The sequence below is a fragment of the Centrocercus urophasianus genome, unplaced genomic scaffold (genome assembly GCF_019232065.1).
Source record: "Centrocercus urophasianus isolate 14NV4802_14NV808 unplaced genomic scaffold, USGS_Curo_1.0 seq_33, whole genome shotgun sequence".
Classification (NCBI taxonomy): Eukaryota; Metazoa; Chordata; class Aves; order Galliformes; family Phasianidae; genus Centrocercus; species Centrocercus urophasianus.
Window position 1 is genome coordinate 7,475,658 of NW_024884900.1, and position 27,180 is coordinate 7,502,837.

Here is a 27,180-nt window from a genome sequence, read left to right on the forward strand (position 1 = left end):
TGTGATAGAGTGTGCTCTTAGGGCAGAGGCATTGCTATTGCTCTGAGTTGGCTCCCGGACCTCTGATTGTGTCTGGTAGGGCAGATAATGTCAGCAAGAAGCAGGAGAACCCCAGAAGCCAGCAGAGCTCCTAATCCTCCTGCTGACCCTTCCATCTTGCTGTTAAGAGCCTTTCCCATTCCAGAGAGGCTTCAGTCCACTAGTGGTGCCTTATGGGGAGCTGTCTTTCAAAGGGACAGATATTTACAAAGGTCCTATTTATTTTTTCCTTCATGCTCTGTCAGTACGGCTCATGCCAGTCTCTCTATTCTAAGATTAAAGTGCCATGTGCTCGGTGCTATTCCAAGCTTTCCTTTTGGCAAGGAGAGAAATGCAGGCCTGTTACACTGCAATAATAGTCATCCTTATTCCCTAAGGGTGCCGTGTGTCATGTTTTAGAACCAAACATATTTCTGATTGTGTGATACCTAAATCTCCTACCCAATATTTCCCATGCTTTAGGTTTTAATAAAAGCAATTCCAAGTTGCCTGCATTCCAAACTGTGTGTAATCTCTTTATTATGCCTGGCCTGGCTTGCTGGGTACATGAATAAATCTGGCTGCGTGTCATGATGACTGTTTGTATCGCCTGACAATAACTGGAACAGAGCTAAATAAAATCAGTGTTTTCTCTTTCCTTCGATTGGACTCACCAGCAGATGGGGAATGCTGCCATTCTTTCTTTATTTTTTGGCAAGGACCTGCATAGCTGACAGACCCCTGCTATGATAGAGAGAGATGGTTCACTGAGGTTCAGGGAAGAGCTAATAATACGTCATTTACTTCTGTCGTGCTTGGAATATGGTTTGATTTGATCATTTAAAATGCTTTTTTTTTTTTAATCTTAAAGGAACCTGCTTTATTAACTACCTCCTGGTTTGACATCTGTGCAGCAAAATGTGAGCATTTGGAATATGCAAACTGAAATCAAAGCGTAGAATTCCCTTTGAAGCTTACAGTTTCTAGCTCTTCCCCTCCACCCGCTTTCAATATTCAACCTGCTGTAATTTTATTTCTCTGAAATTTTCAGTGTAATTGAAAGAGTGTTGGAGGAACAAAGCAAATATTTACTTTGCACAAATGCCACTTGATGTGATTAGTTATAAGCAATCTATTTAAAAATTAATATGTGTATTAAACACATGAGCATGAGTGCATCCATGCATGGAAAAGGCAGAGGAATCAATTCTGAATGTAGTTAACCTAGAAGTTTCTATTCTCTGGAGCACAGTATTTGAGAAAGGATGTTAGATGGTCTGATCTTTGGGTATTAAAGGAACAAAAACTCCTGAAGTGTACTTCAGGAGAATAAATCTGTAAGTCTTTCAGGGACTTTTAGTCCTGTATCCTGGCTTGATGTGTGTGGTCCTGTAAGGAACCTCCTTTTTAAGCCAGCATTAGGGGCCTAATGTTCACCAGTAGACAGATCTGTACAATTCTTTATGGAGTTATAAACATCCAGGTGATTTATTAGGTAACTTACAGTTTCCCATTGGATTATAGGAGTTTGTGGTCTTGGTTCTGCCTAGTGCTTAGGAGCTGCTGGGACAAATTGCCTGCTTGAACAGGGAGAGGAGGGATGGAGCTGCAATACCTCGGTGCAGTGCAAATTAGGCTGCTATTTCTTGTTCAGGTCTATGTCTGCAATCAGCATAGAGTACTTTGTATTCTTGTGCCACTCAGTCTTTGTGGTACAAGGAGTGGTGAAGCCGCAGCACTGGAGAAAAACATATGGGATGGGTTCACAGCCCTGACCTCATCTCTGTGCTTTGGGATGGCTGATGTAACACAATGGTAACGACACCTTCCTGAAATCTTATGTGACCCATAGAAGTCCTTGGAAAGGAAGAAACAGCGGGACAGACAGCTAATTGGATAAACTTCAACATGTGATCTGCAACTGAAACGGAATGGTTTTTTGTGAACTGTCATGATATATTTCTTATTTCAGAGTGATTCTTTTAGGGGTTCCTCAAAATTTCTTTCTCTTTAGCTGCAGGGATTTGGGAAAAAGATGGACTTAGGTTGAGCACTAAGTTTGGTTGGAAAGTCCTCAAGAGATGTGTGGGCAGTACGAAAATAGAGTTGGACTGTTCTCAGTGTTCCACCAGGAGGAAATTGAAATGTCAAGGTACGAATCTCACTCTCTACTTTCGAACACCAAAGTGACTCTTTGGTTTGTAGGTTCCCTTGTGGGTGGTGGGTAAGGGAAGGGATTCCTGTGCACAATGTTTGTCACAACGAAGCAAATGCTGGAAGTGCTCAAATGCACATCTAGAGGCTAAGTGTCATCTTTTGGAAACACCCATGGGGGTTATTTGCTTGTGTGCAAATGTTAACATTTCCTGAAGCCTGCATCCCTCTGCCCCATACCTGCTAAAGACAGACATCCTATTGCAGCTGTGGTTCACCAGGGAAACAGACACATGTTTTGTATGGTTTTCCCTATAATCCTTACCACTTTCTTCACAGCATGGAGTGGCTTTTGTGGAACTGATGCAAGAGTCAAGATTTGCCAAACTCAATCCGTCAGTTACAGTAGAAAATAACACTTAATCCACAATATTAAACCAGATTTCACGTTGTTACTGGGGAGAGGTGCTGGAAATGACTGGATTGAAAGGGTACCTTAACAAAATTGTAGAGCACAGAGGAGCCATGTAGTGTTTTTGTAATGGATGCCTCTTTTTCATATGATCCTCTTTTAATGTGGCTTTGAAAATTTCCCAGCAGTATAGTATTATTTAGCTTTGCTTTAAATGTTAAAACACTTTCTTTTCCCCCTCCCACCCAAAAGGAGACCTTTATATGAAATTAATGCACAAAATCACGAGTAAAGGACCATTAAGCAAGTATAATTCTGAAGGTAAAAGTATTCTTTGAACATTGTTTCCATTATTCAGAATACGTGAAGTTTCAGTCCAGACAGAAATGAAAGACTATTGAGGAAACTTTGCAAATACCTGAAAATCTTGTTAACTGTATGGTAGTTAAGGAAGAAGGGAAAATTAAAGGAAAACAGCTGAGAGGTGTTGCCAGTGGAAGTGGTATAGCCACGATCACGTCTTAACCACAGGTGTTTGCAAAAGTTCATCAGTAGTCATTAATTCAGCACTGAACTTTTAAAATGTTTTTTCCTTTGATACATCAAGCGAAAAGGAATAACACACTCTTGACAGCACAACAGAATTTTTTGTATTTCCCATTAATAGCAACACATGAGGTAGTATTTCCCCCTCAAGATGAAATCATGCCATTGTGTCTCAGGGCAAACAGTTTCTTACTGCTACAGGATTGTTAAGATTTTACAAATCTCATGCCCACTGATTTTGCAGATAAGGTAATTAGTGAGATACAGAAGTGTAGCCTTATGTGCCACAGAGCTGATTGTTCAATTACTGTTTCCTACGGGCTTTGTTCTATCAGTTTTCAGAGTATTTCTGGCCTCCTCTTGGTTGCTGGTGCAGTTGCCCTTTGTTCTCAAAAAACCTCCTTACCAGGTGCTCCAGGCAGCAGTCTGATTTCACTACATTTCCTGGAGCTGAGTATGTTTTCCTTACTCAGTCTGACTGTTGCAGTGCTTAGAAATCAGATAAGGGCTTTGAGAAAAGAGCCTCTTCCAGGGGCTCTTGTTTGAACCTTGGACACTTGTTCTTGCACATAAACGTGGACACGCAGGGCTGGTTCTATGAAATTTCAACCGTAAGCCTTTGTGTACTGGCTGTCCATAAACCACAGCAAAGCATCCTCTTCTCTGGGTACAGCTTTCCTGCATGTTTTTCCACTGGTTTTATAGAGAGGGGATACAATTTGCTCTTCTTCCTAGTGAGCCTATTCGTGCATTCTTCCATGACTGGTTTATGGTAGCTGTCTTATTTTTTTTATGCTGTGATGGTTAATAATTCCCCTCTCCATTTTTTTTTTTTAATTGATTTCAGTTTTTGCCACTGTTTTGCATTGATGGAGAAGAAAATACAATAAAGAGGTGGAGGTGATAAATCAGAGATGGCTTTTTTAATTGCCTACACATAATAAGGATTCCTGGCCCTATGTAGCGTGTTCTTAATCTGTCCTTACAATATATGCACGTTGCTCACTTAAATGGATTTCAGCTAAAGTAGAATTCTCTAATTAGACAATAATATTGCAGAAATTGACCATTATCTCCAGTTATTGAATTTTCAGGCAGCCTGTATCAGTACCCATGCTTCTATCAGCTGGTTGTTAAACATGCAAGTAATACATCCAGAGGTTATTGTTCAAAACTATTCTCAATAGCCTAATAGCTTTTTGATTTTTAAAAGTAGCTTATATTCATCAGCAGGAGCACAGGGCAGATTGACTCAAGCAGCTCAGTTATTTTGTCCTTCTAAGCTAATTAGAGGTTGTATTCTGATCTGATATGGGTGGGGAAGCTGTGATTTAATTATTTATTTTGATAATCTTACAAGCAGTATTCCATGCATTTGAGCCCATGAGTTAAGGACGTGGGATTCAGCACTCGAGTGTCCAGACACAGAGAAGATAGGAGGGAAAAGATTTCTTCTCAGATGTCTCTTGAGAGCACTGACTCCAGCTGCGACCAGAGCATGGGGTAAGCATGGGCTCTGCTGTTATCCAGCAGCTCCCCTGTTGTAGGACTGGGAGGCTGTGCTACGCAGGAGAATGAATGATAGGAGCCTGTAATACCTTCTCAAACATTCAGACTCCTTTCCTCTGGTAAACTGTCCCACAGCTCCCATGCACATTGTGCAGCATCAGACAGCACTCAGGGTAAGAAGCTTCCCATAGGATGTCACCAACACAGGCAAAAAGGTATGGTCGAATTGATTATAAGCATTGATTGTTTTCTTTAATTACTTCCTGTGCAGGAAATAGTTTTCATTTGGCAGATCTGGGCCACAGGACTGGAAAAAACATTTGAACAGCTCCTGCTACATGATTAGATCCTGCAAGTCTTCATGCATTCTGCTTTTGAATGGTCTTCTGAGGCTTGGTGCTTCTGTTGACCTGTTGCTGGAGTATTGCTCAAACACTGATAAATTAATGTCTTTGTAAGTCAGAGGTGTATGAGTATGGAGAATGGAACAGTTCATATGTAAAGTCTGTTTGGGAGGTGTGCGGTGTTTGTATGGGGATAGCATGGAGAGGAAGTTAGGATATTAGCCAGTGAGAATGCTCAACAAATACTGATTATTGAGTCCGAATTAGGAAAAGATGTGTGGGCATCTTTTGAAGCTAACAGCCATGTTGAAGGGAAGTCACTGTGCAGATTAGCAGTCAAGCTCAAATGTGTGCTCTATTGCTAGGCCAGGGATCAGTCCTTTCCTTATGGTATTCTGCGCTTAAATAAATTGAAGTCAGCTCTGGAGTTATAAATTTACCTTTTTCTCCCAAGTTTTGTTTCTTTGTCATCCTTTCCAGGTCAGCTTTTAGAGCAAAGCACAGCAAGAATATCAGCAAACTTGGGGTATAAAGATTTGTGTGCATCCAGCTGTTCAGTACTAGCACAAAGCTGGCTGTAAGCACAGAACATGTATCCAAAAGGAGCAGGGCAGATCCTGGAGCAGTGTGTTGGTGCAGTGAGCAGGGCTGGTGTGCCCAGGTGGGACACCATGCTGATTCTGTCCCTCTGTGTCCTGGTGGAGAAGGAGATCTCTGCAGAGGTCCGTGCTGAGCAATGATAAATGTGTTCCAGGACTGAACTCACTGCATTGCTATGCTTGTGTGAAATTGGTAATTATAAATATTTTCAAAATATTGATGTGATAGGAGACAGATGTGTTCCAATCAGTTAAATTTTCTGTGAAAAAAATAAACCACTTAATGGAAGTGCAGTGGCTAAAAGTTTGTAATTTCAATGCATCTTTTCCTTCTCCGAAAGGAAAGTGATTGACTAGATGTACTTTGTTTTTTGTGCAGAAATCCCAATCAAATTTGAAATGAATTCACATGTGAAGGAAGGTTGGTTCAGTCCACCTTTCTGTATCTGGTTACAGTTTGCTCTCAGAGTATGTATAATCATTTGCTGGGAATGTTCTCGTTTGTGGGAGTACGTACTACAATCTGTGCCAGTTTAAGCTTAAGTACTGTCCAAGGACTTGGGAAGGATTGTTGTGAAATACAAGAATAACAAGAAAGCTTTGTTTTTCCAGCATCTGAAAGGATAATAAAATTCTTTCCTTCTTTGATTTTAATTTGTTTGGTATAGAAGAAACTTTCAGCTTTCATGTAACAGATGTGATTTGGCAGTGGTCTTCACGGTGAGGCTGAGGCTCTGATGTCTGCATGCTGGTTGTGCAGCCCAGAGAAATAGGCACGTGCACATGAGGCTGGATGCACAGTGACCAGCAGACTTACTACCATGCAGTTCTTAGTCTAGAACGTGCTCAACCATTTCACAATAAGTCAACAGCTTCTGACTTTCTATTGCAAACACAGCTTGTTGCCTTCCAGCTTTGAAACCAGAAGGCGTGGGGTCAGATTTGCTTACTGCTAGAAGGCTTCTAAGGAACTGGAGACTTTAGAAGCTGTGATGTTCAAAATTGAAGGCAGTCTGACCTTGCAAACTTGGCATATGAATGTGCTAGTCTGTGAGTTTAGGAGACAGGGTTTCTTTATCCCTGTATTTCCATGGCCTGCTGGGTTGACTGCAGAGGAGCTATGAGGAAATGAAGTAGTTTTCCAATGGAAAGCTGCCTGTTTTTCATCAGAATTTTGGCCAAATTAATCAACTAAGATGTTTTGATGAACTTGATTTGTTTTGTCTGGTGGAATGTGTTTGTTGGAAAGTTTCTGGATGGCCACAAGCACCAGTGTTGTTCTGGTTGTGATTGTTTCAACTTGCTTGAGGTGGTCTGGATAATACAGATATCACAACTGCCATCTTCAATCACAAGAGAATAATCTTTTAAAAAATCTACAATGCTGATTATGAAATGAGATGTGACTGCAAATCAGAAGAAATATACTGGAAACTGTTTTATTATGTCTCATATGCAAGTGATTTATGTAGCACTGACTTTTAGTTAAGTTCATAAGTATAAGGACCTGCACAAACCTGTATGAGCGGATATTTACTGTGTCCAGTTTTGGGCCCCTCACTGCAAGAAAGATATTGAGGCCCTGGAACGTGTTCAAAGAAGGGCAACAACGCTGGTGAGGGGTCTGGAACACAGGCCATATGAGGAGAGGCTGAAGGAGCTGGGAATGTTCAGCCTGGAGAAGAGGAGGCTCAGGGGAGACCTCATTGCTCTCTATAACTTCCTGAAGGGAGGCTGTAGTGAGCTGGGGGTCGGCCTCTTCTCTCGTGTCATTAGTGATAGGACCAGGGGGAATGGCTTCAAGCTACGGCAGGGGAGATTCAGGCTGGACATGAGGAAGTATTACTGTTCAGAAAGGGTGGTCAGGCACTGCAATGGATGCCCAGGGAGGTGGTGGAATCACCGAGCCTGGGGGTGTTCAAGGAAAGGCTGGATGTTGTGTTGAGGGACATGGTTTAGTAGCAGCTATTGGGAATAGGTGAAAGGTTGGACTGGATGATCTTTTAGGTCTTTTCCAACCTTGGTGATTCTATGATTCTATGATTCTATGATATCTACAATGAAACTTCCAGGCAGCAGAAGTCTTTTCTTCTTGGCCTTAGCATGAGACCAAGTCTCCTGTTATTTTTTGCATTGTTTTCCTGTCCATTAATGCTCTTTATTTTGTATTTCTTGAGAATATCCCACGAGTTCCAATCTCACTTGCTGGTGCAGAAGCACTAACTGTTGTACTCAGTGTGCAATTTAAATGAAGCCCACCACTTCTTCTCATCTTCGGGAGAGAAAGATTATCGGAAGAGAGGTCAGTGATCCAGATATGAACAGCGGCTAGCTGCCTTCCAAGGGCTTACCATGTCTATGAAAGTGTACTGGCACAGGAGAAGTATTGGAGGTCTTTGGATTCATGCCCAGGCAGATGCTTTGGTGAAAGCTGCAGGGAATGGAGTCTGCAGAAATGGAGTCTAAAATGGCTCTGAGTTAGGAGCAGCAGCTGCAGAAAACGTGGCCCAGGGAGAAAATGGAAATCAAGACATGCAGGTGTGCAGTGTTGAAAGAGTTTTGCCCTGCAGAATTCAGTTAACAGTTCAACAAAGGCTGCATGAACCAGACAAGATTCCAGCTCTGTCTAGACTCCAGAGACTTGACATATGATAAAAAGCAATAAAAATTTTACATAAGAATAAAGACGGGTGGCTGAGTATGCACTGTGCTGAGACATGTCTAATCAGGAGGAGTGTTTGTACACATCTGCAGGGGTAGAGGCTCTTCATCCTGGTGTAGGCAGCCAGCCCTTCAGAGTCTTCAGTGCTAAAGCTTTTTATGCCTGCAGGAAGAACTGAAATGTACATTAAGCTCTGGAAGATTTCCACAAGTTTCACAAACATTCGAGGAGATTTGATTGCTTTATCACTTGAAGGAACAGTAATACGTGAATCGAATGTGCCCAAACAGTTTGTGAATGTCATGAAGTCATGAAGTTTGTTTCCAGATGCTGATTGAATTTTACGCGCAGTCTATGAGTCAGGTCCTGGTCAAGTCCATAGGTTTCATTCATTGCTCATGGGCACAATATGCACCCTTATGGAGAATAATGTGTGTACTGTCATGTTAGTCAAGTCACTTATTAAGGAAAAGGATTGCTGGGTGAGGTTGGTAGAGCTCACTGCTGCAGTGGTGGAATTACCCAAGTTCACTTCACATGCTCATATTTATAATACACTTACCAGAGCACAGCCACGTAAAGAATCATCCTGCAGTGGTTTTGATCTGCTCCTGAGAATATCCCTGGGTGGTGAATGAGCTTGCAAGTAGGCCTCCAAGGAACACTCTGCAGCTGTGGTGAGTTATTATATCCTTGTTGATTTGTAACCCGAAATCTATATCCCACCGAGTCTTGCTGTGTAGCCATCATCTCTTTAACTTGGGATTATTGATTGTACTATAATGCTCACTTTGTACTCTGCACAGCCAGAGTACTGATTAGGCTTTTATTCATGTTGCCCCTTGGAAAGGTTATTTATGTGGGACGATTTCCAGCATCAGTGCCAATTGGAAAACAAAATGTTTTATCTTCAATTATTTATTGAATAATCCTTATGCAAAAGAAGTTGCTCGCTCAGATAAAACACTCATTCAAGAGGACGTCTTGCCCTTTCTATTTACTTTATTTATGTTGGTGCATTGTCTTCACATGAAGGAAACATCAAACTAAGAAGGTTTCACCCATGGTTAGTTATGCAAAGCTCGTTCTGCTCATAAATTCACTGATCTAGGTTTGTGGAAGAACATTTTTTTAACCATAATAAATGTTCTCATAATGTTGTGCTGTCACACGTGCTGTTATCATTTTAGGCATGTGAGACATCCCTGTTTATTACTTTAAATTTTCCTTCTGTGTATTCAGATCATAGAAACAAGCTCTGTTTCCAGGCCGATTGTTCCACTTTATAGATTATTACCAAAAACAGACTTTACTACAGAATACTACTACCATCAGGATTCTGATTTCCAAACTGCAGTATCAGCAGTAGGAACAACCAGTTATATCGTTTTGCAGGAATATTTTATTGTATTATATTTTATAATATATGATATATCTATGATATGCCAATTGCTTTGGCAGTAATACTTGAATTTTTTTCCTTTGTACCAACCTGTTTCATCAAACAGGACTCGTTAGGTCTTCTTTTTGAAGGAATTCTTGGGAGGAAGGAAGTCATTCGGTTTGTTTTCCACCGATTTCCCAGGTTGCCCTCAGAACATAAATAAATGTGTCTGTATGTTTGTTCAGTACATTATAACTTTGAATCAAGTAGAAAAAATATTTATTTTGTGCAATGGCTAAATGAATTAATTTTCATTTTCAGAAGCTGGAATAACTGAAATGCTTCACAGACTCCAATTCAAGTGTACAGGTAATTATTCATTTAACAAATTGCTATTGTGTGTTGTTTTTTGGTGGTTTATTTTCCCCTCCAAGTAGGCCTACCACCCCTGTTTTTTCCATAGCTGTCATCTCTAGTTTTACATGGAAAGACAAAATTTATTGCCCAATCCTGTTTTCAAATCTGGATGCAGAACATTAGAAACAAAGAGGTTGCTCAGCTTGGAACCATTTATGGTATTTGTATCCTTCTTGTAGACAGTGTTTTCTATTGAAAATTAATTCCTTAAATGACTGAAAAAATGAATACAAGATAGTTGTTTTTTTTTTTTTCCTTTATCTTCATACTGTTGGAAAGGCAGAAGATACGGACATGAACTGAGAGCAGATCAAAGTGCAGAATTTCTGCTTCATTTTCATACCATGCATAACAAAATCCATAAAGTGAGCCTCGGGAGTCAGACTCAAGGGCCTCTTGATTAAGAATTAAATTACAGGTATGATTTACTAAATTTGTGCTTGGGGAAAGGAGCTTTTTGATGATGATGTGATTGGTAAACTACGTATTTCCTCAGCACCATATTAAAATTAATAGGAATTGCATAACTGTACATGCAAAGTAATTCATGAATCTTAAAAAAAAATATTATCTGGTGTGTTAAGCCACACAACTGAAATCCTGTGTCTCTTAGTCCTTTACTAAAACCCAAGGGGAGTGTTGAGCTGGCACCCACTCTTTTGAGGCTGAAACGTCTTCTGTTCTAACAGGAGATGTAGTCAGAGGAGCTTTCATATCAGCTCCTGTCTGATTTTGTTTGATTTTGTTTGCATTAGGTTTCATACAGTTGTTTTAAAACATTGAAAAGTAGAGCTATTTGAAAGCATTTCAAGGGTTATGTGCTTTTATTAGGCTAAGATAAATTCCTTTTACATTGCTTTTGAAATTGCTTGAAATTATTCTTAATGTATCTTTCTTGCATAAGTGTTGGCTTAGTGGGATCCTTAGCCGTGTTTTGGGTTCCAAGAAGCTGTTGTATACAAACAACATTCGAAAACAAAGTTTGGAAGGAGAAATAATACCTTTACTTCATACTCAAGTGGATGTAGAGAGGAGAGTTACGTGGTGTGACAGTCCTGTGCTGCAGCCTAGGTATGAGGACCCATCTGTGTGAATCATGCCCAGCACGTAGCTTTGGGCCAGCATTGATATGGCAGCACTGCTGCTTTGTGTAATGCAGACTGGTGTGGGACATCACAAAACACCTATGTCATCCTGTGCTGTTGTAAATCAACAGGACTTTTGATCAGCCTGCAGAGCACAGTCTCTGCTCTTCCATTATTGTTTGGCTGCCTCAAGACAGGCAAGTTAGCCCAGTGTTTTTCACAACCCCAAATAATTGGTATTCCCCCTTCCATGGATACAGATAGGAATTCAGTGTGAGGAGATGGGAATGGTCAGCGTCGGGTTTTTCAGTATTCTGAGGTCATGTTCATTTCTCTGATGCAGGAGAGGCCTTTCTGCTTGCTGCTGCCAGCATTTCAGAGTTTGTTTTGTTGTCATTGCAGCTTTGCAGCTTTTGTCCAAGAGCAGCAGAACGTAGAACTTTTTGTCCAGTGGAAAAAGTTCTTGATTGATCTCCACCTCACACCAGGGCTTCCTCACCTGCAGACCCAGGATTTGTTAAGGAAGGAGCTCTCAGTCAGAGCGGGAGCAAAGAAACATGAAAGGCTGCTTTCTTCTAACATAAAATGAAGCACATCATTAAAATAAACAAAATAACATGAACCGTAAGGTCTTTCTGCTGTTGTTTTCAGAACTGTGAAGGGATTTTGGAATCTCTAAGATCTAATCTGGGTTTCAGGAAGGCATTAGCTACAGAGCCGTGTGGGAAATTATTAGTTCAGCTGGAAGCTGGTACAAGGAAGCAGCTGAAAATCAACCCCATTTTGTGATGGTGAGGGAAATATTGGGCTGGGGGGAGGTCAGGCTGAAGTGCCCACGAAACAATGAGTGACTAACTTTAATTATGATAAGAGTCAGTTTGAATTTATTAATGTTACTGATGATGTGGTGTTGGGGAGCTCTATCAAACAGAGCAAAGGAACGCAATATCATAGTAGAAGTGGTGGGTAGTTTAATGGATTGAAATTATAGACTATTAAATTTATTAGTAGAATATTCAAGTGAGTAATTAGGGGCTAGTAATTAGAATTCCATTCTTTTAACACAAAGCTTGTAATTTTGAAGTAACTGTAAGGAAAACCAAAACAATTCTACAGTGAGTTTTACATATCACAAGTGTGACGGAACAATCTTATCTGTGCCTGGAAAATTATGATAAATCTGGTCCCCTGCGTTCAAAAAGAAATGAAATAATATCAAAGCAGCCTCAGGGGATGATAGCAGGAGGATCAGGTAGTTTGACTTGTGAGCTGCAGCTGGAAGACTGAGCTTGTTCCACTTTTCAGAATGAGGACGGAAGCAGGGTATGGCACACATGCTGTGTGATCGCACTGAAGATGTTCTGCTCTGTAACCTTCCCTGATACCGAGGTCAAGGCTGACAGGCCTGTAGCTCCCTTGATCCTCCTTCTGACCCTTCCTGTAGGTAGGTGTCACATCAGCAAGTCTCCAGTTGTCTGGGACCTCCCCATTTGACCAGCAACTCTGATGGATGATGGAAAGTGGCCCGGCAAGCACTTCCACCAGCTTCCTCAGTACCCTTGGGTGGATCCCATCTGCCCCCCTACATTTATTGCAGTCTTGGAGAAGTAGCAGGCTGCTGTTTCTTCCTGAATAGAGGTGGATTTGTTCTGCTTCTCATCCCAGACTTCCAGGGCAGGAGATAGATTACCCTGAGGATAACTGTGGTCTGACTGTTAAAGATAGATGTACAGAAGGCATTGAGTACCTCAGCCTTTTCCTCATCCTTGGAGGCAACATTCCCTGCTACGTTTAAGAAAGGATGGAGATTCTCCTTGGCCCTCTTTTTATTGTTAATATATCTGTAAAAACGTATATTTTTAAAAATTTTTACAGTGGTGGGCAGATTAAGTTCCAGCTGGGCTCTTGCTCTTCTAATTCTCTTTCTGCATATCTTAGCAACATCCTTCTATTCTCCTTGAGTTGCCCACCCCTTCTTCTAAAGATCATAAACTCTTTTTTTTCTCCTGAGTCTCAGCAGAAATTCCCTGTTCAGCCACTGCAGTCTTCTCCCCTGCCAGCTCCTTGTAGAATCTGCCTCTTCATCCTAATTGGGTGACCTATAACAGACTCCCACCAGGATCTCAGCCTTGTTGACCCTCCCCCCGATCCTTACCCTGAAGGACTCAATCTTATCATTTGCAACACTTCAACATCAAAACCCTCCGTAACATTCAGAGCTTCTCCACTGCCTCTCCTTCCTTGCATGACCCTTCTGAAGTGCTTATAGCCATCCTTTGGACATGACTGTGATTCTACCATGTTTTGCTAATGGTGACTATGTCATAATTTTCCTGTTGCACACCAGCTTCTAGCTCCTCCTATCTGTTGCTCACACTGCATGCTTTGGTGGAGATGCACTTCAGCTGGGCTGTTGATCTCACCTGCCATCACTGAATAATAAACTGAAATGTGTCTGGCCTTATGGAGCCATCAAGAATTGTTGTCTATGAATGTGCAATTGAAGGATGACTTTTTATTATCAGCTGTAAATATTTAAATTGTAGGACTTGAAGTTAGATACAAGTACATTACTGCAGATATCCATAATGCTTTGTGTGTAAGCTGCTACTATAATGAAATTTCTTGTTAATTCTGCTCCACAGCATTTGAAACTGAGACAAAACAGTTATGGGAAACAGCAACTGAAGAGCACTAATTAAGACTCAGAGTGCTTTCAATAAACTTGTGTTGCAATGAACAAATTAACTGACAAGGGAAAAAGACAATATTGCCCTCAGGGGAATGTGCTGCCATAGAGATAACTCGAAGTAGTTCAGTAGTCTTTTGATTCAGAAGAAATATGAGTCTGATTTGGTAGCATTTACTCTTGTTGTATCAGAAGGAATAGCACAAAAATGTCATCACATGAGAAGACAAAAAATGTCGAACTATGGAGAATGCATGTAAGAAAGAAGGTAAAAAGCTTAAGTAAGCAATTATTCCTACTGCCTGCCTTAGCTGTAGTGCATGAGAACAGAGGTGGTTGCAGCTGGTATGCAAGGAGTGGGCCTTTCATATTTCAGGGTCAGGGTACGCTGTGAAGCTCCATATGTAGTCAGTTTTACAGCTGGTTTTAAAATACAAAGCCTTTTTCTCTTGAAGGTGTCATTACCCCCCCAAAAAAGGAGCACCTGAGAATCCCTGAAGCGACTGACCAATACAGAAAATGTTACACGGAGGGACAGAGCCAGTAGTTTCAGCAGTAGCAGCAGCAGAAGTGAAAGGTATTCAAGAATTTATTCTTTATAGCATTTAGGTGGTTTGTTTACTTGGCTCTTTGGAATGATGTAAAATTTGCATGTTGTTGCAGCTTTGATTTTTGACCCACGTTGTCACAAACATTGTTGGGGGATTGGGGATTTTTTTCCCAGTCTTGGTCATGATAGAGCATAGATTTCTTCATATGAATATCTGAGTGTTGACAGTGATGCATCCTCTCCATAAACCCTGTAACTGTGATTAACTGAAAAGCACTGAACTCTTTGGGATGAAAATGGTGGGAAGGAGGAGCGGAGGTTGCATTGCAGAGGCTGGTTTGCTTCTGCAGTGAGCGCTCAATCCACACAGCTCCCATTCTGCTCACACAACTTTCTGTTTCTCATTTTTTTTCCCAAAGCCCATAACTTGAGGTCATTTCGGGATTAATTGATGCTAATATCTTTACTTCAAAGCAGCACAAGATCAAGCCAAATGCACATGCTTAGCAATTAAAGATTTGGCAAGGTATTATGGATTGCCTTATACAGCATCAGCTTTCTGCCTGTGCTGTTCTACTTGTTCAGGCCTTTGATATGACTTCAGAGCACAACTAGGGAGGCCCATGTTATTTTTGTTGTTTTTTCTTAAAAAAAAGGAGCATTTTAGCACTGTATTCTGCAGAGATTGACCGTTCTGTTACAGCTAATATTTTTAACTGTCTGTAAAATTGGAATGATTAGGAATCTGTAGTCTGACCAGCTACTGGAGAATTCTGTGGATAATGAAGAAAATTGCAGGGGGCAAATTGAAAGATTTCTCTTTCATATTGTGGAGTATCATTATTCCTTTAGTGCTAACAAAGATGAAGCCAATTTAGTATAAATCTTCAAAGCAACATGTGTGAATTTATCTGTCCAGTGCTCATTACAGTTAATGGGAATCATGTGGCTGGAACTTTGCAAGTGCTTTGAAAAGGCTCCTTTTATGGTTACATTATAGACCCCCGTGTTAGCTGTTGTGCTGTTATTTTTATATTGCTCCATTTGTTTTCTTGACATTAAAAAAGCCAAAACAGTAAATTAATTAAAAACTGCATTATCCCCTCTGGTGTTAAATAGACTAAAATACTCATTTTCAAAAGTAAGTAGAATATACTTAAATCAACTTGGCACAACATAGCTCTCTATCGTTTTGAATCCCTGTAGTGTTGGACGTGCTGTTTGTTGCACACTAATTAAAGTGAACTTAGCTGGGAAGTCAAAATGTTGACCCAGATACACCCGTGTGAATTTTACTCTCACTGTACTGTTAACCACCATGTGTGGTGTGGGATTTATATTGGTTTTTAATCTCTAGGAATTATTTGGGTAATCTGCTTAGGGAAGAAGAAAGACGTAACAACAGGATCTTATTTATGTTAGACAGGTAATGAGCATAGAAGTGTACCCACACACGAGAATGAGCAAAGTGTTGGAAGTTTAGTCTTAATTAATGCTTTGATTGCTCTCCTCTTAACATATATGAATAGCCATATACATTATTACAGAAAGAAGTACATTTTTTCCCCACTGGCAGTTTGGATAGGCTAGAGAAAAGAATCACAACATAATTTGAAACATGAGAATAATAAAACATTTTCAGTCCAGCATAGATTGAAACACCCCAGGTTGCAGGTGAAGGAGATGCTGTGCTTTAGGAGTTACTTAATGAGACAGTCTGAGGTCTCTGCCCAGGGGTGGGCTGTATGTGCAGCCTTCTGTTGCTCTCACTGCCTTCTTTGCTAGGAGCCATGAGTGAAATACCTTACAAATCCTCCTTGGATGCAAAATACTCTGAGTTTCTTTTTGTGATCCTTGTACCTGTATTGGGCATCATGTTTCAGCTTCCTTGTGGTAAGACATGAGAGACGAGGGTTGTACGTCTCCCTTCCTTTCAACCCAGGCTTAATCCACAACATTTGTGCAGGAGCCCAGATTTTTGAGAAGTTTCACTTGATCACTTGATCTTCTTTGCATCAGGCCTGGCAAAAGTCGAAACCAAGTGTCAGAGGGTGGCCTCAGGCCACTCAGCTCAGTTGGTGACTTTTGCCAGCACCCTGTGTTGTCCTTGTTATTCTCAAGGACAAGACAGTTTTTTTCCCTTGTCTTTGTTTTCCCTCAGTCTGAAGCAAGCTTGCAGGCCATCGTTTAGCATTGAGCCCTGCAAGAGATCTAAAGTGGGAGGATATTTTCCCGTCTGCACAGAAACCTAGTGAAGCCATCCAGGATGCAGAAAGAGCAGTGCTAATCAGGTTCTCAAGAGAGTCAGGGAACAGGCAGATCTAAGTCTGCAATCTGATTGTTTTACTTTCCTTCTTACTGTTCTTTAGAGGGAACCAGATTTTGACTGGTCAGAGAGGTGAAGCATCACCACTGTACAAATAGGATCCTCCAGATTTTTCAACAGAAGGTAAAAGGAGAGATGGTGGGAAGCTGATTCACACAGGGGAGGCCGGTATGTAGATGCAGTCATTCGCTGAGAGTTGTACCTTCGAGTTGTTGATTAAATTGCTGCTGCTGCAGTGGAAAGCTTTTGGGGGTTTCATTATGGTGAGAGGGCTGTTGTTCAAAGCTGTCACCCTGGAGGGATGAAAAACATTCAGAGGCACTGAATGCAAACGCTGGTGAGCAGGTATGTGCTGCTAGAACAATGGCTGGCATTGAGCTTTGCCGCAGGAAACTGGCTTTGGTGTCTCAGCTTTCCACTTGCCATTGCTATTGCCAGAGGGAGGGAGATGAGAGAAATAGGCTACAACAGCAGAAAATCCAATTTATTAAAAAAAAAAACAACCCAACCAAACAACAACAACAAAACAATCCTGGGGAATTGCCAGTATTAAATGTGCTTAGCAATCTTGCTTGGAGGAAAAAATGTGACATGTAGGAGAGAAATGGGGACATTGCGGGGAAAAAGGCAAAATAAATACAAATGTTGCAGTTGCCAAGTTCTGTGTTTTGCATGCGATTACAAAATGTAGTAGCAGCCCATATGTATTGTAGATGATTCTGTATTATGATTAAACACTGAGGTCTCAACTGGCAAGAGCAAGTTGCCTTAGCAAAGTGTTTTGTGAAGCCTACGCAGTAGTGAGCATCTTACTTGGATGAGAGAGAAAAACAAATCCCTTTGGAAAGAGCCATTGGATGTCTCTTCATTTGGAAGAATGACAAGAAAATGTTGTCCAGACTGTCAGATATGTCATAGGGATTTTGCTGCCAGTGCAGCAGTTTGATCCAAAACCTGTAAAAAGCCTTTACAAGCCTACTACTGTAGTGGATTTTAGATTACTGTGATGAGTAATCTGATTAGAGAGGAGGCCTCTAAGCGTATGGAAAAATCCTGTGGTTAAAGGAAGTGACTGGTCTGAAGGACAAGAGTATAGCTTGATAGTATTATAAATGATTTTCAGGTCGTGGTCTACATGTGTTTACTCACAAGATAATACATGTTCATAAGCAGTTCACAAAGACAATGGTTTCATTTCACGCTCTGCAACTCCCTGTTAGCAGACTGTGGCATGGTATGGGTCAGATTCCTCTCCCAGGTAACAGCAATAGGATGAGAGGTGATGGCTTTCAGTCGTAGCAGGGGAGATTCAGGTTGAACACTGGGAAACATTTCCTCTCAGAATGAGGGATGGTGCAGTGGTGGCCCATATGGAAACGTTCCAGAACCATGGAGATGCTGCACTGAGGGACGTGGGCAGTGGGCATGGTGGGAATGGATTGACTGTTGGAGATCTTAGTAGTCTTTTCAACCTTAATGATTCTGTGAATTTACAGAATCATTATGTGATAACAGTGGTAAGTTAGATGGTAGTGTAGTTATTCACATGACTAAACAGCATGTCGCCTGCAGGGGAGGAACAGTTGTATGTCAGCAGGCTGAAGAGATGTTTTGAAGAGTTTGAATCAGGTCTGAAGCTGAGGTAAGAGCATTGTGCAAGCACAGACACTGTGCCTTCTGTTTTAAAGATAAAGCTCTCTCTCATACCGTACTTTAAAATCATGTTTTAGCATTGAAATGGTTTGTCGTAAGAGTTGTTGATGAAAACAATGTTGTGACTTGGTCTTGAAGCAAACAGAACAAAAGATAGCAAGGTTGAAAAGCATTGCTATGGTTACCTTATTTAAAGGTGATTGTTAATAAAGGAGAGAAAATTGGATCTGAGAAAGACATTAATTCCCTGTCTTCTTAAGGCATAGAAAACGTTAGTCTGGTATTTTTCATCAAAACTTGATGTGAAATCATTTTATGTTATGTTCATCAAATATCTGTTTTAAGGATGTGATCCCATCTTAACTCAAAGGATGTAGCAAGGAGAAATCAAACTTAACAAGAAGTTGAGGATTTGAAAAAAGGACAGCACTCATGTTTTGATTTCCTGGATTAACGGCTCTGGATGGAGTCCAGTTAAGATTTAGAGTGAGTGGTTTTCTCCCTTCTTTAGTATTTTGAGAAGAGATAATTGGTTTTAAAATGGTTGCAATGTGCCTTTTAAATCACATATGTTCTGATTTTGCTCTCCTGCTCTTTATCACGGTGCATTACATATCCGCATGGGACCTTCGAAGCAAGGAATCTGAGCTCGAGCTGCTAGCATGATTTAAAACCCAAGCTTAAATATTTTAATTGAAGTCAGCTAACACAGAGCTGCCAATCCCAGGGTAGAATGTTGGCTGTTTTTGTTGTTTGTTTTTTTTTTTTTTTAAATCATAAATATGCCCAGAGTCTCTGAAATGAAAAGAACACCATGTACCAGTAGCATGGTTCATAATGACAGCAACTGTCTTGCTCCTTGCTTACACAAAGACCCCTATTCAAATCTGCATAAAATGTTTTCTAGTTACTTCCTTTCTGGGTTAATTTTTTTTAAGTTCAGAGGAATTAGACCAAAGCTGACTGATGGCCTCTATGTATGCATAAATGATCTGTTTACTTTGAAATTATTGGTTAACTGAGTATCAGCTTTCATATTGGCCTACTTTATCACTTAAAAGAGATGTTTTTCAATTAAAATAAAAAGATATTGCATACCTAGGGTTACAGAAACATGTTCTTTAAAAATTAAGTTAAATTAGAAACGACATTTCCTCTTCTAATATTGATGTTGTAGCTGAGAGTCAAGCTTTAAAAGGAGCCAATTAAATTCTCTGCAGCTTTGCTGCAAAATCCAGATTTAAGCTATACAATAAACCAATCACTGATGCTAACAGTTTCAGACCACTCATTTCTAGAAGTCAGCTGGTACAAAAACATCAATCTAAACCCGCATCTCTAATCAACAATGTCCAGATTTAAATATGAGCATGTCACAAGATGAGTTTTATTGCCAGATTTCTGACACCAGCAGGTTGCACAGGGCTGTTAGGAAAGCACAGTGTTTATTATCCTAGAAATAAGCACATCAAATGTGTGGTACCCCTTTGCTGCAAGGTTTGTCTAGTGAGTCACTGATGCTTCCTACTAATGCTGATGGCTCATCCCCATGAACTCACCAACAAATGCAGATGGTGGTGGGAGCTCTTCTGGCTGAGTTCAGGGATGTAAAGAGTGGGACAGTGGGGCTGTTAGTATTCAACCTTGTGGTCCTGGGAGCCAAAAGAACCCCCCAAAGATAAAACCACAGAGGAACAATATGTTTTATCTGGTTTCTTCCCAACAGTTGCTGTCAGACTTGGTTCTAAAGCTCATCTGTGATCCAAGCTCTTGGAATCTGCTTGATAAGTGTGCTTTATAGCTTCATCTTTACCATTAGATTAGTTAATGAAGATTTTAAAACTAGTATACTGAAGATTGCCCTGCTTGGAAATGATTAAAGGCTGCAGAGAGCTATCTTTCCATTTATGAGTATATATATGAAGAACCTCTTGCATACTGTCTGCACTTGCAGTCTGGCAGTAATTTCTAAGCAGTCTGTCTTCTCTGATTATCTCAGCAGTAGCCAAGAGCCATCCTTCCAGCCCCGCACCATGCAGACCTGGGAGAAAGGAGCAAGTGGTCCTCATCCTAAAGAATTTAAACTCTCAGAAAAGTGGTGATGAAATAGAAGTCATGCTAATTTTGAGTGTTGATGAAGCAGAATCCATCCTGATGTGAAGGTGAGCAAAAAGGGCAGTGCATCCAGACTCCCGTTATGGTGGCTGCTGTTCCATCAGCAGCCCCAGAAAGCAGCTGGCAGTGCTGAACTCAGGATCCCTACACCAAATACTTCGTTCCTTTTAGTAAAGTGTTTGTTTTGTATGTTTGTCTCCCACAGCTTGACTTCCATTGTGTTTAATGGAGTTCTGATCCCTGTTACAATAGCTTTCTAAATTACATCATGAGTGAGCTAGAAAGGGGTATTTAAGAACAGTGCTAATATGGTTTCTCTGCTCTGTGCTGGTTTGAAAACCAGCTGTGCAGCAAAGAATAGAACTATTCTTGATGGGAGTGTATTAGCCTAAAACCAAACATCCAACATGTCTGTTGTAGCTATCTGACCTGTAATCTAAACGAATGGGGTTTTGTCCTTGGGCAACCCAACCACTATTCTTAAGCATTGCAATTGTGATGCATCTTGGCTAGAGAGGCTGCTATTTCCAGCAGACTCTAGAAGCAGAGGGTTTGGTTCCAATGAAATCAGCATTCACTGAAGCTGAAAGTTAATCTAATCCTGTTGGTAGCTGGCAATTATATAAATCATTTGGACAACTTTGTGCAAACCCTGCTCTTTATTTCCCATTTATCCAGACCCTACACCAGCATAATCCCATCCCTTACCTGCGGTCTCCTGATGTTAGGGCATGCTGATGTTCAATCACAGCCATGGTCCTCCCGTGTTCCTTAGGTGAACACAGCAGGCCAGGTGTTTAGTGTTCTAAATAACAGCATGTTTAACCAGAGGATGTTTTGCAACAGGGAGTGGATAGGGTGATTTCTGCTTTGTGTCAAAGGAAAACAAAGATGCAATGAAATACACGTGCTGATTCAAGGTTTGTTTCTGCAGTGGCGTAAGATATGAGTGTGGACATTGCAGCCTCATTCCATGAGCACTCGCTCCACAAAAAGCTGCTTTGGTTTGAGAGGGAGTGAGGCTGATCGGAGGTGTTGACAGACTTGTGGCAGTGCTGCCTGGGCCCTGCAGGATGCAGCTCTAGGTAAAATCCCAGCCTGTCCCACACCCTGGAGAGCTGCTGCCCCTGTTTGCTGCCCGTTTGCTGCCAGTGGCAGCTTCTCACCATGCCCCTGTGCTGCTGCACATGGTCCAGGTGCATCCAAGATGAGTGTTTTATTTTGGAAAGGTTCTTCCTCATCCCCTTCCTTTACATCTGATCTCTGTTTTCTCAAGTGTGAAATGGGATAGTGATATGAAAATGCCTCCAGTTTCATAGATGAAAAGCCTCTTACAGAACTGATGTATTCTATTTTTTCTCTACAAAATCATAACCTTGATATTTCACTATTTTCTCTTGCTTCAGCCTCTTGTGCTTTGCTCAAAAGGAGTTCCCTTTGCTCCCTCACATAAAATAAACATAATTTAAAGTCACTTTGTCTTTTGGAGTTTATGCTAAATCACTGTAGCAGTGTCATTGCAGCTGTAAGATTTTAAAGATCTGAGAGTAGCAAATTCCATGTTTGGCTTTCAAACTTTAGAATATACAGACAAATAGAAACAGTAGCAATATTTCCCAGGAAGATGAAGTAATACTTGAATTATATGAAAATAATCTTCATAAATTTTGATTCTTGTGGTTGTTTGAAGAGGACAGTGGATCTAATGTGCCAATAAAGGATATATTTTCTCTCCTTTTCTCTCTCTGCTTTTTCAGCTACCCGAGGATGCTCTGTGACACAGCCACAATGGGACCAGACATTATGGTCTATTGTGTTAATAATCTGTGAATTAAAGCATCCCCCAGCAAGCTCTTAATGTGATGGATTGTATCAGTGATGTGCTGTTAAAGGGTCCCCAGTCAAACTGGACACGACAGGCCAGAGTGGTTTGGAAGGCCTGGCAGCTCCATCAGATGGTAGGGTTGTGCCTGGTGCATGGGATAAACCTGATAGGAGATCACGGGGAGCTTCAGAGGAGGCTGAGGATGCTCATCGCATTGCCAGGGATGAGCCCAGGAGACCATAATGCTCAGAATCCTCTTGACGAAGAAAAGCAGAAGTCTCAGCATTAAAAATAGATGCTTTTTATCTTGCATAGGATACAAAATCTCTTGTGATAGGACATTTTTTTTATTATATTTTAGCAGCTCCAAGCAGTCTTGGATTAGGCCTGTATCACAACAGTAATACACAGGAGGCAATGTTTTGTCTTGCTATGACACCAGCTACTATTGTTTTTGATCTGCAGCCTCTGAAGAGGGATGCTGCATCTTCGACGGAAGGTGTTATGAGTGCAGATTAGTTAGACAAGTGCTGGAGTGAATGCATAAGCAGTGATTTTGCATAATGAGGTATGTGAAATCCCAGTGGAGGTTGTTAAAACAGATAGACAGCCTGTGGTAAACAACAAGGAAGGTAAGCTTTGAAAACAGATGGCTTTGAAAACCTGGCAAATGACTGTTCCATACTTAAAAATCGGTTTTGTTGGAGGAAAATATCTTCTTGGAAAAAAAAAAAAAAAAGGAAAAAGCTTAGCCTGCATATTTTCATAAACCTGAACATGTTAATATACATTCTGTGGGTAACCATGTATCAGCTGTCTTTCCTGCTGTACTGCCTGCAGGATGGAGGCAATGGAGCGAATACCCCGAGATGTTCTGCAGCGATCCATCAGATGTTGCCACACAGCTCCTTCTCTCTGGCAGACGTGTTGCTCTTCATTATCACTCTGATGATCTGTAGGTGTGCACTTTGCATTGGGAAATTAATCTTGCATCCAAAGGGTTAATTCATCTTGAAAGATTGAGCCGTGGAGTGGGATGGGAATGTAGGAAAATATTGCTGTTAGTTGGAAAGGGCGCAGACGTGCTCATTGCTATCTGAGACATTGCATATCTAGGATTGCCAGGAAATGAAATTCTGCTCTGAAGCTGTAAAGTGTGTCTGCTTGCTGCACTTCTGTGCCCTCAGAATGAGCAGCTGGTGGCTGGACCAAGGCTGGGCCCTTGGTCTGTTGTGAGCCAAAGCCATCTGGAAGGTGTGTGGAGACTCACAACCATTTTTAGTGTAACCTGTCCAGTGCTTGCACTCCCTGTTGCATTCTGTAGTTATAAAATAGCTGTGATGTGAATTTGTATATTGTTAACTTCAGGTCTCATAGCTGCCCTGGTATTCCCAGGGGGTCCAGCCTGGAGGCTCACTCAGTTCTGATGCTGAAGCACTCAGTGTCTGCTAAATACCTTTCCCTTTGGCTTGAACTGAAGATATGAGATGTGAAATGAGATAGATCTCATTTTATTAGACTAATGATTTCATTTGTTCTCAGTGTAATCTTGAAGCTTTCCTGTGAAGGTACATGTTGCTCTGTAGCCCGTGGGTAAATAAACTTCCCTTTCCTTAATTGTTCTGTGGCTCCCTTAGGTATAGCCCTTAGATGCCCAAGGATGGTATGGATGCAACTTAAAGGTGGGACAGGTGCTCTGATGCCTTCTTGAAAGGGATCACAAATGCTTCCTAGGGATGTCTCAGTCCCCATCTTCTACTGCAAAATAAGGTGAGTCCCTATCATCTGCACTAAGAGTTGGTTCATTCTGTGCCCTGAAAAATCCAGAACACAGGGACTGGTCAAACACTTGCCTTAGTACACTGGGTCTGCCTTGGCTTGATCTGGTGAGTACATCAGTTGGAGTTAACAGCCCCAGTAGCAGAACTCTAGCACCAGCAATGGCAGCCCATGCTCTTAAATCCTGGCAACGTGGGGAAAGAGAGCAACTGCATGCAGCACTTGTTTCCCAGCTCATTGGAAATGGGACAGTGCCTGGGAGATTGGGGCACAGTTGGTGGGAATGGGAGCCTTGTGATACACAGAAAAAGGGAAATTATTCTTTTGTCATTGGGTTTGCAAGGCCAGTGCTGGGGCAAACCCTCTGTGTCCCGTCTTGGCACAGGATGGGGCTCTGCTTCCACTGGCATTGGTTGGGGGATATATGTGCTTAGGAAGTAAGAGAAGCAAAATTAATCCTCTTCATCTTTCTTTTTGTAAATGGAAGTGCGTGCTGTGCAGCTCATTTCTCAAGGTATCAAGTACAGCTGCTGGGAATTTTTGCCATTGTGTTGTTTGTTTGTTTGTTTTATAAAAATTGCTGATTACAAAACTGGGTCTCAGTGCAAGAGAAGGCAGTGGATTGTTTTGTGCAGTAATTCCCGTTTTTGAGTCATCTCAGAATGTTCAATTTCAACATCGGCAAAATGACAAAGTGAGCTTTTTTATTGTTTTTATGCAACATTATTGTCAGCATTCCAGGCAGTAAGTTAGAAGCATTACGTTTGCTTGAAGTAAGAATAAAATGATTGACTTGGTAATATTTTTTTTGACATTCTTCTTATTATTATTCCTTGACTTCTCAGCTCTATTTGCACGTTGAGATCACTGGGCAGCAGCTTCTGAGAAGTCTACAGGACAGGAAACAACAATTAATTTTTGGTGGGAGAGACCTTTGCTACACAGAGGTTGATCTGAATGGAGAGTTTCTGCTGCTTCTGCATTGAGTTGTGTGTTTTCTCTTATTCTGGATGTTTGTACCCAGCACTCTAGAATATCTGTTTCTTGAGCTCTACCGGGCTTTGCAGTGTGCTCATTTTTTACCACAGAAACCTGTACTTTGTTAAGCCTTGAGAGTAACACTTTTAGACAGATGTTCACAAGCACTTCAGTTACTCTGCTGAAAATTTACGCATTTGTGTTATTTGATTCTATATGTAATAGTTGAACTGTCCCGAAAAATCTCACCTGCAGTGTCTCAAGATCTGTTGTTTGCTGTGCTTTGTTGAGGTTGTTACAAATGTCTGCTGGAGATAGACGAAGTTGTGGAGTAAATGAGAAGGGACAGCACTGTCCTGTCATTAACAGGTCCAGAAGAAGCCATATCCCAACAATATCACAGAATCACAAGTGTTGGAAGGAACCTCAAGAGACTATTTAGTCCAATCCTCCTGCCAAGGCAGGAACCCTACAATAGGTCACATAGATGGGTGGCCAGCCAGGTCTTGAATATAGAATCATAGAACGGCCTGGGTCGAAAAGGACCACGATGACCATCGAGTTTCAACCCCCTGCTACGTGCAGAATCACCAACCACCAGACCAGGCTGCCCAGAGCCACATCCATAGGGGACTCCACCACCTCCCTTGTCAGCCTGCTCCAGTGCTCCGTCACCGTTATCATACAGAAGTTCTTCCATGTGTTTGTTCAGAGCTTCCTATGTTCAAGTTTTAGGTCACTGCTCCTTATCCTACCACTACTCACTACCAAGAGGAGCCTGGCTTCATCAATCTGCCTCCCACCTCCCCTTACAAACACAAATCAGATCCTCTCTCAGTCTTTTCTCATTTGGTTTCCAGCTGCTGGGAACGAGGCCATTTCATCTCTTTTTCTGCACCAGCTGTGTGATAAGAAAGCCATGCAGTCGTTTCCCCGTTCTAGGATTGCTGTTAGAAAAGTTTATTACACACGGGGGCAGTAGCACACCGTGAAGATGCTCAGTGTGTTAATCCGGTGATTTACAGCAGGATATTTAGCGTTCGTTAGCTGGCTGCGTGTTTGACAGCTACTGGCAAGGAGTATTAACCTACATCCAAGTTTGTCCTAAGTGGTAAGTGATGAGCAAAAAGTAGTTTGGAATTCGCTCCCTTAAAGTGATCTGTGTATGAATCTGTACCTCCTGAAGCTTTTGATTCCAACTTTGGTGTGTGGCCACTTGTGTCTGTTTAAATGTCTCAGGTGCCATCTGAAGCCTGAAGATAAAAAGCTGCTTTGGAGAACATCTCAGAACTGCTCTTCTCGTGTCTTGGAATCCACCCTTGTATTGAATTGCCCTACCTTTAAGCTGTTGGTTTTTTAAATCTCTTTTGGAGTTATTTAATCTGATACAGTTAGCAGAAACGTCGCTGTACTTTTCAGAGGGGTTAGTGTGTGCTTAAGTGCTTTGCTGGATCCAGGCCAGAGCCGGCATCTCACAGAATGGACCTTGTAATGACTCGCTTTGTCCCCACATCTCAGCTTTCTTCACAACCCCAGTAACCAGAGTCTCCTGTTAGCCTGCGAGTGCTGCAGCAGCCGCTGCAGTGTCCTGGTTTTCCAGATGGCAAAGAGTGCTTAAATGACTTGCTCAGGGGAGCTGGGAGATGAGTGAGGCTGGGCAGATGCGGGAGGCGGACTCTGGGGAGGGTTTTGTCTGCTGGCTTTATTACATGTTTGTTATATTTATGCTGCTGCCTGGGTGGTGTGACTGGGATGTAATTGCCTGAGTCCGTCTGTTCCGTGAGGTGTTTTCTAGGAGAGCTCTCAGGGCAGACGAGGGACTCTGGTTGCTCCTCAGCCATGAGCTCTTAAACAGTATTTCATTGGAACACAGGGAGTTACACAGGGTATTATTTTAAGGTAATACCTTCTGTGCATTAATCATTGGTTGTTATTGACTTGGTGACACGTTGCTGTTGGTGAAATGAACTGTGATATAATTAGGAGCAAATAATACCCAGGCATGCTGTGCTAATTATTTTTATGTGAACCCAATTCATCGCTAATATAAATAGCAATATTAATCACAGCAAGTATCAATATTTATGCAGCATGCTTCCATTTAAGTTCAGCTGTAGGCGACGATTCTTATATGT